The 12500-nt window shown below is 42.1% G+C and overlaps 1 protein-coding gene across 3 annotated transcripts in view; it reads right to left on the bottom strand.

Annotated features, from left to right (window-relative positions):
• Nucleotides 1-12500, bottom strand: part of LOC125026412 (cholesterol 7-desaturase nvd-like) — a 95895-nt gene that overhangs the window by 37294 nt on the left and 46101 nt on the right. Inside the window, exon 2 of one of the 3 annotated variants that reach the window (XM_047614850.1) lies at nucleotides 5131-5332. The exons of the other annotated variants lie outside the window; for them this stretch is intronic. The gene's annotated coding sequence lies outside the window, so the exon portion shown is untranslated. The remainder of the gene's footprint in view (nucleotides 1-5130; nucleotides 5333-12500) is intronic. 3 annotated transcript variants of the gene reach the window in all.

Genomic DNA, 12500 nt, shown 5'->3' with positions numbered 1-12500 from the left:
AAAGGAAAGAGAGAACGAAAGGAAAGAGGGCGAGAAAGGAAAGAGTGAAAGGAAAGAGAGAGCAAAAGGAAAGAGTGGAAAAGAAAAGAGAGCGAAAGGTAAGAGAGGGAATGGAAAGAGAGAGAAATAAAGGAAAGAGAAGGAGAAAGAAAGGAAAGAGAGAGAGAAAGAAAGGAAAGAGAGAGAGAAAGAAAGAAAAGAGAGAGAGTAAGGAAAGAGAGAGAGTAAGTAAAGAGAGAGAGTAAGGAAAGAGAGAGAGAAAGGAAAAGAGAGAGTAAGGAAAAGAGAGAGTAAGGAAAAGAGAGAGTAAGGAAAAGAGAGAGAAAGGAAAAGAGAGAGAAAGGAAAAGGGAAAGAAAGGAGAGAGAGAGAGAGAGAGAGAGAGAGAGAGAGAGAGAGAGAGAGAGAGAGAGAGAGAGAGAGAGAGAGAGAGAGAGAGAGAGAGAGATAGAAGGAGAGAGAGGGAGAGAGTTAGGGAGAGGGTGAGTAGATGTAAATTGCGTAAAGGTACTCTGAACTCGAGAAACATGCCAAATTTTTATATAAGTTTTGGCGAAGCAAGTCATAATGCATCATGTAAGACGAGAAATAAGAGTAGATGTGTGGGTGACGAAGAAAGGTACCCGAGCGAGTGAAGAGAGAGGGATGGTTGTGTGGAGAGTATGAAAGAGGACGGGTCGCCGAGAGAGTTGGACAGCCGGCGGAGGTCGGGTTGGGGCTGAAGAGTGTGGGTCACGGGGTGTCACCTTGAGAGAACACCTCCGAGTGTTACTGGTCACAAAAGGAGATACGTAGCCTTTTTATGGCAGCGTTATCAAGGCAGCCTACTGCCTCGCCCTGGCCAACACGTGTGACCGTGAAAAGAACTAAGACTGGAGGCTTCAGGAACCAGTCGAGCAGGTCGAGAACTTCGTCCACATAACTGGGAATTTCTAGCAGCGGAGATTTATCATGTATTTTAAGTAACACGTTTCAGAAAATTTACTGAGATAATACGAAAAATACTATTATCTAGACCGACATTTCTATTAAAAAATGGTAGTTTTGAAAAGACATCAGACCGAATGTAATGCTCATCTAGGAATCCTAGTAACGGCTACAGATGTTGGTTCTGACAGGGGCAGCATGTAATTAAACTCATTATCCTACTTCTGCCTTCGGACATCTTACGACCCTTCAGTTATGTCCAAGAGGCTCGTCCGTCCTTCACATGTGCACTTCAGCGCGGCCAGTGTACACATCCTGCAACGCTTAACATGGTCCACTCCATGCTTTCTCCCGGTGCTTTAGGGTATGCGAGTGCTCATTATATTCATTATTCATTAAGAAAACCACTTCAAGTGATGACTGGAAAGTCTCCTTGAAGTATAAACGAACAATCGTTTTTTAGACTGTACATATATAACAGAACCAAACTGTCTAGCTTCAAATGACTCTGACCAGCAAAAATAAGTTTCTAAAAATAGTGCTCTAATTTTACCGTTCTTATTATTATGACAGTAACGAAAATTTACTCCACAATTACGTTACCAACTAATGAAGCTATGGTAATAATTGTTGTTTTTGTGGGAGCATTATCCAACAAAAACAACAATTATTACCATAGCTTTTATTGGTAACTGCTGCTGTTGCGATGTTTGTATCATTTGCTATCACATTTGATACCTACACTGATAATACCTATTTTATATTTATTGTACATTTTATTTACAAAAGAATAGTAGTGCATGTTAATTTGTTTGCTTCATTGGCAGTGCAAGTATGGCTTTATAACTTTATTATAATTGTTATATAACAGGACAAATATGCTATTATCATATTTATGTCCTGCTATCATAATCATTATCATTAATTGTAATCATTACAATCATATAACAAAGCACTGATAGTACTGCTGTAGTTATTCTTACGATTGTCTTCGTAACTATATTTGATGTAATTAACGTTGATAATATATCACCGCCCTTGTATTATCAATTATTAATTCGTATTTTTTATAATACAATTTTCTGTTATTATTATCTTTATCATCGCTATTGTTATTATATCTACGACTGTAGTAGGTATGTAAATGTTTCTCATTTATTTTGTACAGTATGTGATATTACATCACAAGTGAAGAGGAAGATAATGTCTGAGTATGTTTTTCTCCAACGAACGAGGTCTGCTTATGCAGTTGACAAGTATTTGTGTATGGAGAGTTATATTAGTGTAATTATTAGTACCAACTTACATTATAGCTAGTTTTAATGTAATTATGCATTTGATTGTTATCAAATAATCAGAAATACTATTACTTCCTTAGAATCTACCACCATTATTATATATAATATAATTATAAATGCTTATCACGTACGCTTCCAAAAACTTATTGTTTTCACGCAAAATTCTCGATAGTCATTGGTAATTTACCGGTATCATTATTATTGCACAATTATGGCGGTTTTGTTTTGTTAATATTCTTCAAACTTTGCAGTTTATAATATTTGTTAATGTTATTTTCAATATGAGGATAATAATTGTAATAGTGATGATAACCATTATCATAATAATGACAGTGGCAATAATGATAATGATGACAATAATGATAATAATGATAGTGACAATGATGGTAATGCTGATAATAGTAATGATAATGATATTGATAACTGATGGTGATAAAAAGACTGGAGTATGCGAATAAATCGAGAACATATCTTTCCCCTCCCGTTTTCATCAGAACTTCTATCTCACAATATTCATTAACACTTACAGGAAAACATTTAATTGTGTTTTTTTCGTGTCTTTGTATTCATGATCAGTTCGGTGAAATTTGTCTTCGGGCCCACTTTTTTTTTTTTTTTTTTTTTTTTTAACCAAGTGGAAATTATGTTTAGGAGCCATAATGTTATCTTCGTATTGACACTTCTGACTCTTCCGAAATTGCCCAACAGGTCAGAGAGGCTACTTTGACTTCACTTATGAAAGCCTTTTCAATCACAAGCCCGGAAACACTTAGGTTGCAAAAGTGCAATTTTTAAAAGAATGTTCAAGAGATGGGCCAAGGAATTAGAACTACGCGGTGAGCTCCATAGCCAAATTTAAGTACACAGAATCAGGAACAGACAGTTGGTTGAGTCTAACCTAACCTAACAACTAACCTAACTATGAGTGCTCTTAGCTGAGTTACTGTACAGGTTTGGGTTGAGTCCATAGATTCTTAAATGCACAAATGTCATCGGATGGATAGAGGGTTACACAGTATGAACAGAATTAAGATTACTTGTAAGTCATATGTAAAAATAGTGAATAGTAAGGTATATGATTCTATCGTGCACGGAAAATGTAACATAAAAGAATATAATCATAGATATTATGCAGTTTGCCGATAACAGTTACAACGATAATAGATCGCTACATTGTAAAGTAATGATAATGATAAACTTAATGATGATGATGATACTGACGATGACAATGATGATGTTAGTATTAGTAATGTTAATAATGATGGTATTAGTAGAAGACATAACGAGAAAATTACAGTAATGATTAAAAAAAAAAAATGATATTAACAAGTAATAGAAAAAATATGTTATTGTGATATCAGCGATAATCCATTAATTCTCTGAAATGATAATTACAGAAGAAAATAATCATAAGAATGATAACAAAAAATAAAATAATATACTATACAGTTTCAGACGAGGTGAAAATATTTTATTGGGAAAATAATTTTACTACGGGTGTTTTTCCACCCAAATTTTGAATTATCACACTAGACTGGAAAGTATTCACACTATCATACTTTGAAGTGAAAGTTGTCGGCAGTTTCAGATTTAGATGAAAGCCTTCTAAATCCAATGGCTTTAAAGGTGTGTGTGTGGGGGGGGGGGGGGGGCGAGAAAAAGGGAAAAATAAATTGAGAGTGGGAGAAAAAGAGGAGAATGAGAAAAAGTATATTGAAAAGAAAAGGGGGAGGGAAGAGAGAGTCATTGGGCGTACGAGCATACCGTATCTCGCTTTAACCTGAAAAGTAAGGGAAGGCTTTGGCCCTACTCTTGGACGCCACATTCCATCGTTGTGTGTCAAGTTCAGGGTCAGGATCGCTGCAAAGCCCAAGGCTGGTCAGCCCTCTCCGGTTTCTGCGCCCCGCTCACCACACATGCACACCTGCGCACACCTATTCAAGCATGCAAACGCCCACGCCCGGTTCTACCCACACTCTATTCTGTGGACCTACATAATCTAATCTTCAGTTCGAAATTCCTTTTAAAGAATAAGCTGAAAAGAGCGTACGCTGTGGTCAAGTGTCACTCTAGCGAGAGTAACCTTCCCGGAGGTCGGCGGTCTACCTTTGCGGAAAAACAGGTGTGTGCTTCTGCAGGCCCTTCTGTCACTATGCTCCTTCGCATTGGGCAGCAGTCTCATCCATTTTGTTCCGAATTTCAGCACCAGGAGCGCTTGATTATAATTGAGCTTACAAGTTATAAGATAATAGGTACATCAATAAGAACACTCACGCACATACATTATACATATATACATACACACACAATATATATATATATATATATATATATATATATATATATATATTATATAATATGTATATCTATCTATCTAAATATATATATATATATATATATATATATATATATATATATATATATATATATATATATATAATTCAACATACATGCGAACACACGTACGAAGAGATATTTATGTGCACAGTTATAGTAGTACTAATGTTATTGGTGATTATCGTTATTGCGGTGGTAGCACTGAATAACAAGTGAATGAATGAGATAACAAATCACTCCCCTCATTCCTCTGGAATGGGATTCTGAAAGGTAGGAAAGAAAACTACCGACGGTTCAACAAGGTATTCTCTCTAATGAGGATGAGTCTATTCTTTTGAAAATCATATTCATGATATGGAAATTGTTATGCCTGTCCCGCAAAACCCCCTTTTGTTTCGCTATCTGCCCTGTCCTTCCTATTTATCTTCTCTTCCCTCCGTTTCTTACCCATGTCATTTTCATTCCTTACTCATAATCTCATTTTCACCTTCTCTTTTTCGTCCTGTTCATCCTGAAGTCTGTATCTCTCCTTTCCATTTGTTCAGTTCCTCTTTCTTCCATACACTAACCTTTCCCAGCCTCCTCTCCGTTCACCCAACGCTTCCCCACGGTAAAAAATGACGGCGTTTGCTGAGCCTCGCAGGTCTCGACCGCAGCACCGCGAAGAAACGTTATGGACCCGTTGCTGGCAGAGAGGCAGACGATACCATCTCGAAGGGAAGATCCACGGCCATTTAAATTAACCCACGCGAGAATGCGGAGAAATAAGCTCTGAAATGGAGTATAGCATTCATCATACATCATTCGGATAGGGCTAGAATTGCACTACTAGATGGCATTATGCAAGGTGTATAGCATTGAGTATGCGAAAATGAGAATTATAATTATAAAACGCACACACACACACGCACACGCACACGCACACGCACACGCACACGCACACACACACACACACACACACACACACACACACACACACATACACACACACACACGCACACGCACACGCACACGCACACGCACACGCACACGCACACGCACACACACACGCACACGCACACGCACACGCACATATATACTTATATATATGTATGTAACCACTTTAAGTACAAAGTAAAATGTGTTATGCTCAATGCATTTTGATCAACAGACCAACAACAGCAACCAAGGAAAAATGGAGAATGAGAGAATAAGAGAAAGGAGGAATAAATTAATGGCTGAAGAGAGAGAGAGAGAGAGAGAGAGAGAGAGGAGAGGAGGAGAGAGAGAGAGAGAGAGGAGAGAGAGAGAGCGAGAGAGAGAGAGAGAGAGAGAGAGAGAGGAGAGAGAGAGAGGAGAGAGAGATGAGAGAGGAGAGAGAGAGAGAGAGAGAGAGAGAGGAGATAGAAGAGATAGAAGAAAGAAGAGAGGAAGAGAGAGGAGAGGGGAGAGAGGAGAGAGGAGAGAAAAGAGAGAAGAGAGAAGAGAGAAGAGAGAGAAGAGAGGGGAGAGGAGAGAGAAGAGGAAAAGAGGGAAAGGGGAGGGGAGGGAAGAGGGAGGAGGGGGAGGGAGAGAAAAGAGAGGGGAGAGGAGGGGAGAGGAGAGGGGGGAGAGAGAGGGGGAAAAGGAGGGGGGGAGGGGGGAGAGGGAGGGGGGGAAGAAGGGGGAGAGGGAGAGAGGAGAGAGGGAGATAGAGGAGGGAGGAGAGAGAAAGGGAGGAGAGAGAGAGGAGAGAGAGAGAGAGAGGAGAGGGGAGAGGGGATGAGAGGGGAGAGGGAAAAGGGGAGAGAGAGAGGAGGGGGTGAGAGAGAGGGGAGGAGAGGTGAAAGAGAGAGGGGGAGAGAGAGGGGAGGGAAAAAGGGGGAGGGAGGAAGGGGGAGAGGAGAGAGGGGTTAGAGAAAGGGAGGAAGAAAAGGGGGAGAAAAGGGGGAGAAAAGAGGGGAGGAGAGAGGAGAGAGAGAGAGGAGAGAGAGAGGAGGAGAGAGGGAGAGAGAGGAAGATGAGAGAGAGAGGAGAGAGAGGAAGGGAATAGGAAGATAGGAGTGAAGAGAGGAGGGAGTGGAGAGGAGGGAGGGAGAGTGGGAAAGAGAGGGGGAGAGGGAGAGGGGGGGGAGATAGGAGGGGGGGAGAGAGGGAGGAGAGGAGAGAGAGGGAGAGAGGAAGAGAGAGGAAGGGAGAGAGGGAGGAGAGAGGAGAGAGAGAGAGAGAGAGGAGAGAGAGAGGAAGGAGAGGGAGAGAGAGAGGATGAGAAAGAGAGGAAAAGAGAGACAGGATAGGGGATAGAGAGAGAGAGGGAGAGAGAGAGGGAGGGGGGAGAGGGAGAGGAGAGGAGAGAGGGGAGAGAGAGGAAGAGAGAGAGGAAGAGAGAGGGAAGAGAGAAAGAGGAAATAAGAGGAGAGGAGGGGAAAGGGGAGGGGGAGGGAGGAGGGAGAAGGGGGAGAAGAAGAGAGGGAGAGAGGAGGGAGGAGGGGAGAGGGAGAGGGAGGAAGAGAGAGAGGGAGAGAGAGGGAGAGAGAGGAGACGGAGAGAGAGGAAGAGAGGAGAGAGAGGGAGAGAGAGGAAAGAAAGAGAGAGAGAGAAGAGAGAGGAGAGAGAGAGAGAGAGAGGGGAAAGAAAGAGAGGGAGAGAGGGGAAGAGAGAGAGAGAGAGTGAGAGGAAGGGAGAGAGAGGAAGAGAGAGAGGGAGGAGAGAGAGAGAGAAGTGTGAGAGAGAGAGAGAGAGAGAGGAAAAGAGAGAGAGGGAGGGAGAGGAACGAGAGGGGAGGAAAGAAGAGGGAGGAGAGGAGGGGAGAGGGAGAGAGAGGAAAAGGGAGAGGAAAGAGAGGGAAGGGGAGGAAGAGAGAGAGAAAAGGAGGAAGGGAGGAAGGGAGGGAAAAGAGGAAGAGAGGAAGAGAGGAGAGAGGAAGAGGGGAAAAGAGAGGAAGAGAGAGGGAAGAGGAGAGGAAGAGAGGGAGAGAGAAAGGGGAGATGAGAGAGAGAGAGAGAGAGATGAGGAGAGAGAGAGAGTGAGAGAGAGAGAGAGAGGAGAAAAGAGAGAGGAGAGGGAGGAGAAAGAGAGAGAGAGAGAGAGAGAGAGGAGAGAGAGAGAGAGGGGAGAGAGAGAGAGGGAGAGAGAGAGAGGGAGAGAGAGAGAGAGGGAAAGAGAGAGAGAGGGAGAGAGAGGGAGAGAGAGAGAGAGAGTAGGAAATAGAGAGAAATAGAGAGTAAAGGAAGCAGGAGAGAAAGAGAGAGAGAGAGAGAGAGAGAGAGAGAGAGAGAGAGAGAGAGAGAGAGAGAGAGAGAGAGAGAGAGAGAGAGGGAGAGAGAGCAGGAGAGTGAGAGTGAGAGAGAGCGGAAGAGTGAGAGTGAGAGAGAGCGGGAGAGTGAGAGGGAGAGAGAGCGGGAGAGTGAGAGGGAGAGAGACCGGGAGAGTGAAAAGGAGAGAGAGTGGGAGAGAGAATGAGAGTGAGAGTGAAGGGGAGAGCAGGCGGGAAAGTGAGAGGGAGAGAGGGAGAAAAGGCGGGAGAGGGAGAGGGAGAGAGAGTGGGAGATTGAGGGAGAGTGAGAGGGAGAGAGAGCGGGAGAGAGAGGGAGAGAGAGCGGGAGAGTGGGAGGGAGGGAGAGCGGGAGAGTGAGAGGTAGAGAGAGCGGGAGAGTGAGAGGGAGAGAGAGCGGGAGAGTGAGAGGGAGAGAGAGCGGGAGAGTGAAAGGGAGAGAGAGCGGGAGAGAGCTTGAGAGTGAAAGTGAGAGTGTGAGGGAGAGAAGGCGGGAGAGTGAGAGGGAAAGAGGGAGAGGAGGCGTGAGAGTGAGAGGGAGAGAGGGAGAGGAGGCGTGAGAGTGAGAGGGAGAGGGGGGAGAGGAGGCGTGAGAGTGAGAGGGTGAGAGGGAGAGGAGGCGTGAGAGTGAGAGGGAGAGAGATTGGGAGATTGAGGGAGAGTGAGAAGGAGAGAGAGAGGGAGAGTGAGAGGGATAGAGAGCTGGAGAGTGGGGGAGAGAGCGGGAGAGTAAGTGGGAGAGGTTTAGGGTTTTTTTTTTTTTTTTTTTTTTTAAGGTTTAGTTTGATTCCATTTGTTGCAATTGATATTCTTGGTGTGACATACTGTCTGTCTTATTTTGCTTTAAAGTTATCCCCTGCAAGGAATGGCCGGGGTACCATCCACTGGCGCCGAGGGATTTGAACGCAGGTCAGCAAGATTGCTAGACGAAACCGCTACCGCTGCACCACACAGCACACAGAGAGAGCGGGAAGTGAGGGAGAGAGAGCGGGGGAGTGAGAGAAAGAGAGAGCGGGAAGTGAGGAAGAGATAGGGAGGGATATTTAAGGAAGAAGAGATAAAAAGAGAGAGAGAGAGAGAAAGAGAGAGAGAGAGAGAGAGAGAGAGAGAGAGAGAGAGAGAGAGAGAGAGAGAGAGAGAGAGAGAGAGAGAGAGAGAGAGAGAGTGGGGGTGACGGAGGGAGGGAGGGAGAGTGGGAGAGAAGGAGAGAGGGAGAGAGTGAGAGAAGGAGAGAGGGAGAGAAGGAGAGAGGGAGAGAGGGAGAGAGAAAGCTGGCGGGCATTATCAGGACTTATAAAAAAGTAACCGTTTACCTTCTTATGTGCTTCGGGCCCTAACCTGCCTAACCTAGACAGGTGCACACAAGGGCAATTCGACATCTGCTGAACCGTTTATCTTCAAGACTTAAATGCCATAAGGTGGTAAATTTTTCTTTCATTGGGTATATTTATGAAAATATATGTCAGTGAAACGTTCATCCAAGTAGCGAAATGTTATATGTAAAACGGTGACACACTATTATACAGTGTCTTTCATAAATGCCAGCTAAGTATTACCCTGTAGGAATGTGCAAAAAAGTCTACGTTATAGTTAATCGATTTTGAGTATTAAAAGTAACTATTACTGAAATGTATGAAATAAAAACTAATCATTGTACTAACCACGTTCACGTCACGTTACCCAGTGGCTTCACGGTCGCTACGGGTTTAGTCTCATTATGTAACTCCCGACACCTCCCTTCTGAAAAAAATCGCGGCCTATAGGAAGGCGGAATTGTCGTAACACATTCCAGCGTGCCCTGCCACCCGCCAACTTAGGCTCGCCTCGTCCGCTCACTCGACCTGACGTTTAAAAAGCCCAGTGTTCGTGTATATGTAAATAAGGGACGGAGGAGATACTGTATGTGAGGAGTTGATGGCCCCGTTGATATAACATCCTGGAGCACAGCCACAAATCACATGTCTAAAACGACTTCTCCATAGAATCTGTTCGGTCATCGGTCGTTGATGGAAGAAGTAAAGGTTGAAGGGGATATTGTGACCTACAAAATCTGTTTATTCTTGCGACCATACATTTACCACTTAACAAACACACAGGCAGTATGTGTATGTATATGCCTACATATCGATTTAGTTTCATGTAGTATGTACGGCGAACATGTATTTGCATATACGTGATGACGTATGAACTAAAGGATACACATATTTCTCTTTGAGAAATATGTCGCCTGTGTAGTAGTAAGAAATCTTTAGTTCGCAGAATCAAAGTCCTTTTATAGAGAGAAAGTATGGAGCTTTTCATCATCTTCCACGAAGTCTTTTCACTGGCCCTTGTCCAGGAATTTTGGATTCGTATTCCATGTAAATTTCACCTGTACAGTTGCAAATCTTTTGTTCGTAGAGCCAACGATTTTCCATTGTGAGAATGTATAGTACCCACTCTTCACCTACTAGCTTTTATATCTGCTTGTCCGGACATATTTAGATTCTCTTAGTCTGGATTGCCGATTTTTCTATCTTAAATAGACTACTCTACAGCTGATAAAGATAATCTTACCATATCTCCTGGAATTTCCATAGTTTTAATAACCAGTGTAGCATTTCCCAAATTCTCTACTTGTGTGTATGCATGTTTATTATCTAAAGTGGTAATTTTCAGCGACGACAGATATGGTAGAGGAGGAAGGGGAAGATAACAAGAGGAATGACAGATAGAGGATAGAGAAAAGGAAGAACAAAACCGGGTGGAGTAGAGGGTGAGGAACACGAGATTGAAAAGGAAGAGCAACTTGAGAGCAAATAATAGATGACAATAATAACCGCAATGACAACAGCAGCAGCAACAAAAATAAAGATAATAATACTAATATTGATAGTAATGATTGTAACAATAATTATAAGAATAAGAATAAGGAGAAGACAGCTAAGAAAAAAAAAGACAAGGCAAAGTCGCAAGAGGAGGGTACGAGGAACAAGAGGAGGGAGAGAGGGTGTAGGAGAGGAGGAACAAGAAGAGAGGGAGAAGGGGCTAACACTTCCTGGTTGTCACGGCCCGGGGCGGTCAGACGAAGGTCAAGGTGACTCGTACGTCTGCCGTGTAGGGCATACGGGGGTGGGGTGTCATTGAAGCCATAGTGATAACATGATCCTGGTGACCTGGTGCTATTTTTTGCTGGACATGCTCAGCCTCAGTACAATGAATAAAAGTTTCCTTGCACTGAAATTTGTGAGTTTGGTTACAATGATGAAAGTGATAGCACATTCATTATTAACTGTTGTTGGTAGCACTCATCTAATTAGTATAAGAATGATATCGTTTTCGTTAGATTGAAGATAATGATTTATTTCAGTTTTAACAATTGTTGTCTGTATTGCTAAAAAAAACTTATCATTCCTTAACTGCACAATTATCATTATCATGATCATCAGCATTCTTAATACGAATAGTTATATTTACAATAGTTATAATAATTTTTGCTAAAAAACTAGACGTAAAAATCGCAATAATAATAATGAAGATAATAGAAATAATGTGATAAGATGATATTGAAGACACTTTTACTGATACCGTACTACTTTAATTTATAACGATAAAAATGCTAACGATGGCGGATGCAGAATGCTTTAGAAAGGAGGCAGGGGGACCGGGGGCAAATGAGCGCCAGGCACCGAAGACGCAAGGCCGATATACAAAAGAGGTTCGGGGAAGTGGTAGTTCCCCAACAAGGACTTATTAGGATTTCAGGGGGGTTTTCCCAGTCTTGAAGCAAACTATGCCACTTTTATGTTGACCGAAGTTGTAAACATGCCATCAGGAACAATGAGAGGATCTCATGATCTCAGCAAAACTAGTTTTAATAGAAATTACATTCACCGAATATTTTGTTCCCTGTTTCAGTACAGCCGTATTTCGTGTTACTAAACATTCATATATAATTGTATATTGTAGGAGCTCAGTTTCTCCCACTTATAAGGGGGACAGGCTGAAAGACAGTTACAATGATTATAATGCTACTTTTTAATAATTCATATAATTCATATATTTAAAGAATATATCTAAAATATGTATTGCCACTATCATTATTGTATTATATTATAAGTATTTATTAGTGTAGTCAGTGGTCATAGTTGTGATTTATTAGGGATTGCAAAAATATTATCAGTTATGGATAACAGGTAATGATGGCGTTACACAATAAAGAGTTGATTTTTCATTGTTTACCATTTCCTTTATAATTAAATTCAGTCACACACACACACACACACAAACACACAAACACACACACACACACACACAAACACACACCCACACAAGCACACACACACAAAAAAAAAACAACAACACACAAACACACATATGAATATGTATGTACAGGTTATACATTAGGATAGTAAGCAGGTATGTGTGGATCCATTTGTATGTTTACTTAAATATAAGTACATTATAATCAGTATATCTTGGTTCATAATTTCCATGATACATAAACAAAAGAGAAAGAAAGAAGAGGAAAGAGAAACAAACCTATTGCCTATAATCTAACCTTTTAAAAGAATGAATAAAGTACACATTAACCTTTCTTCCACCCCACTGGGGGAAGCAACGAGAACCACGGCCAGAAATACCATCGGCAGCAACTAAATCGCCAATACCGTGAACGGCGACGTAAGTTGGCCGGAACTCCCTGTGCAATGCTAGTGGTTAAGTAAT

Source organism: Penaeus chinensis, chromosome 6 (genome assembly GCF_019202785.1).
Source record: "Penaeus chinensis breed Huanghai No. 1 chromosome 6, ASM1920278v2, whole genome shotgun sequence".
Classification (NCBI taxonomy): domain Eukaryota; kingdom Metazoa; phylum Arthropoda; class Malacostraca; order Decapoda; family Penaeidae; genus Penaeus; species Penaeus chinensis.
The sequence above is the reverse complement of the archived record's forward strand: the minus strand, read 5'-3'. Positions and strand labels throughout refer to the sequence as shown.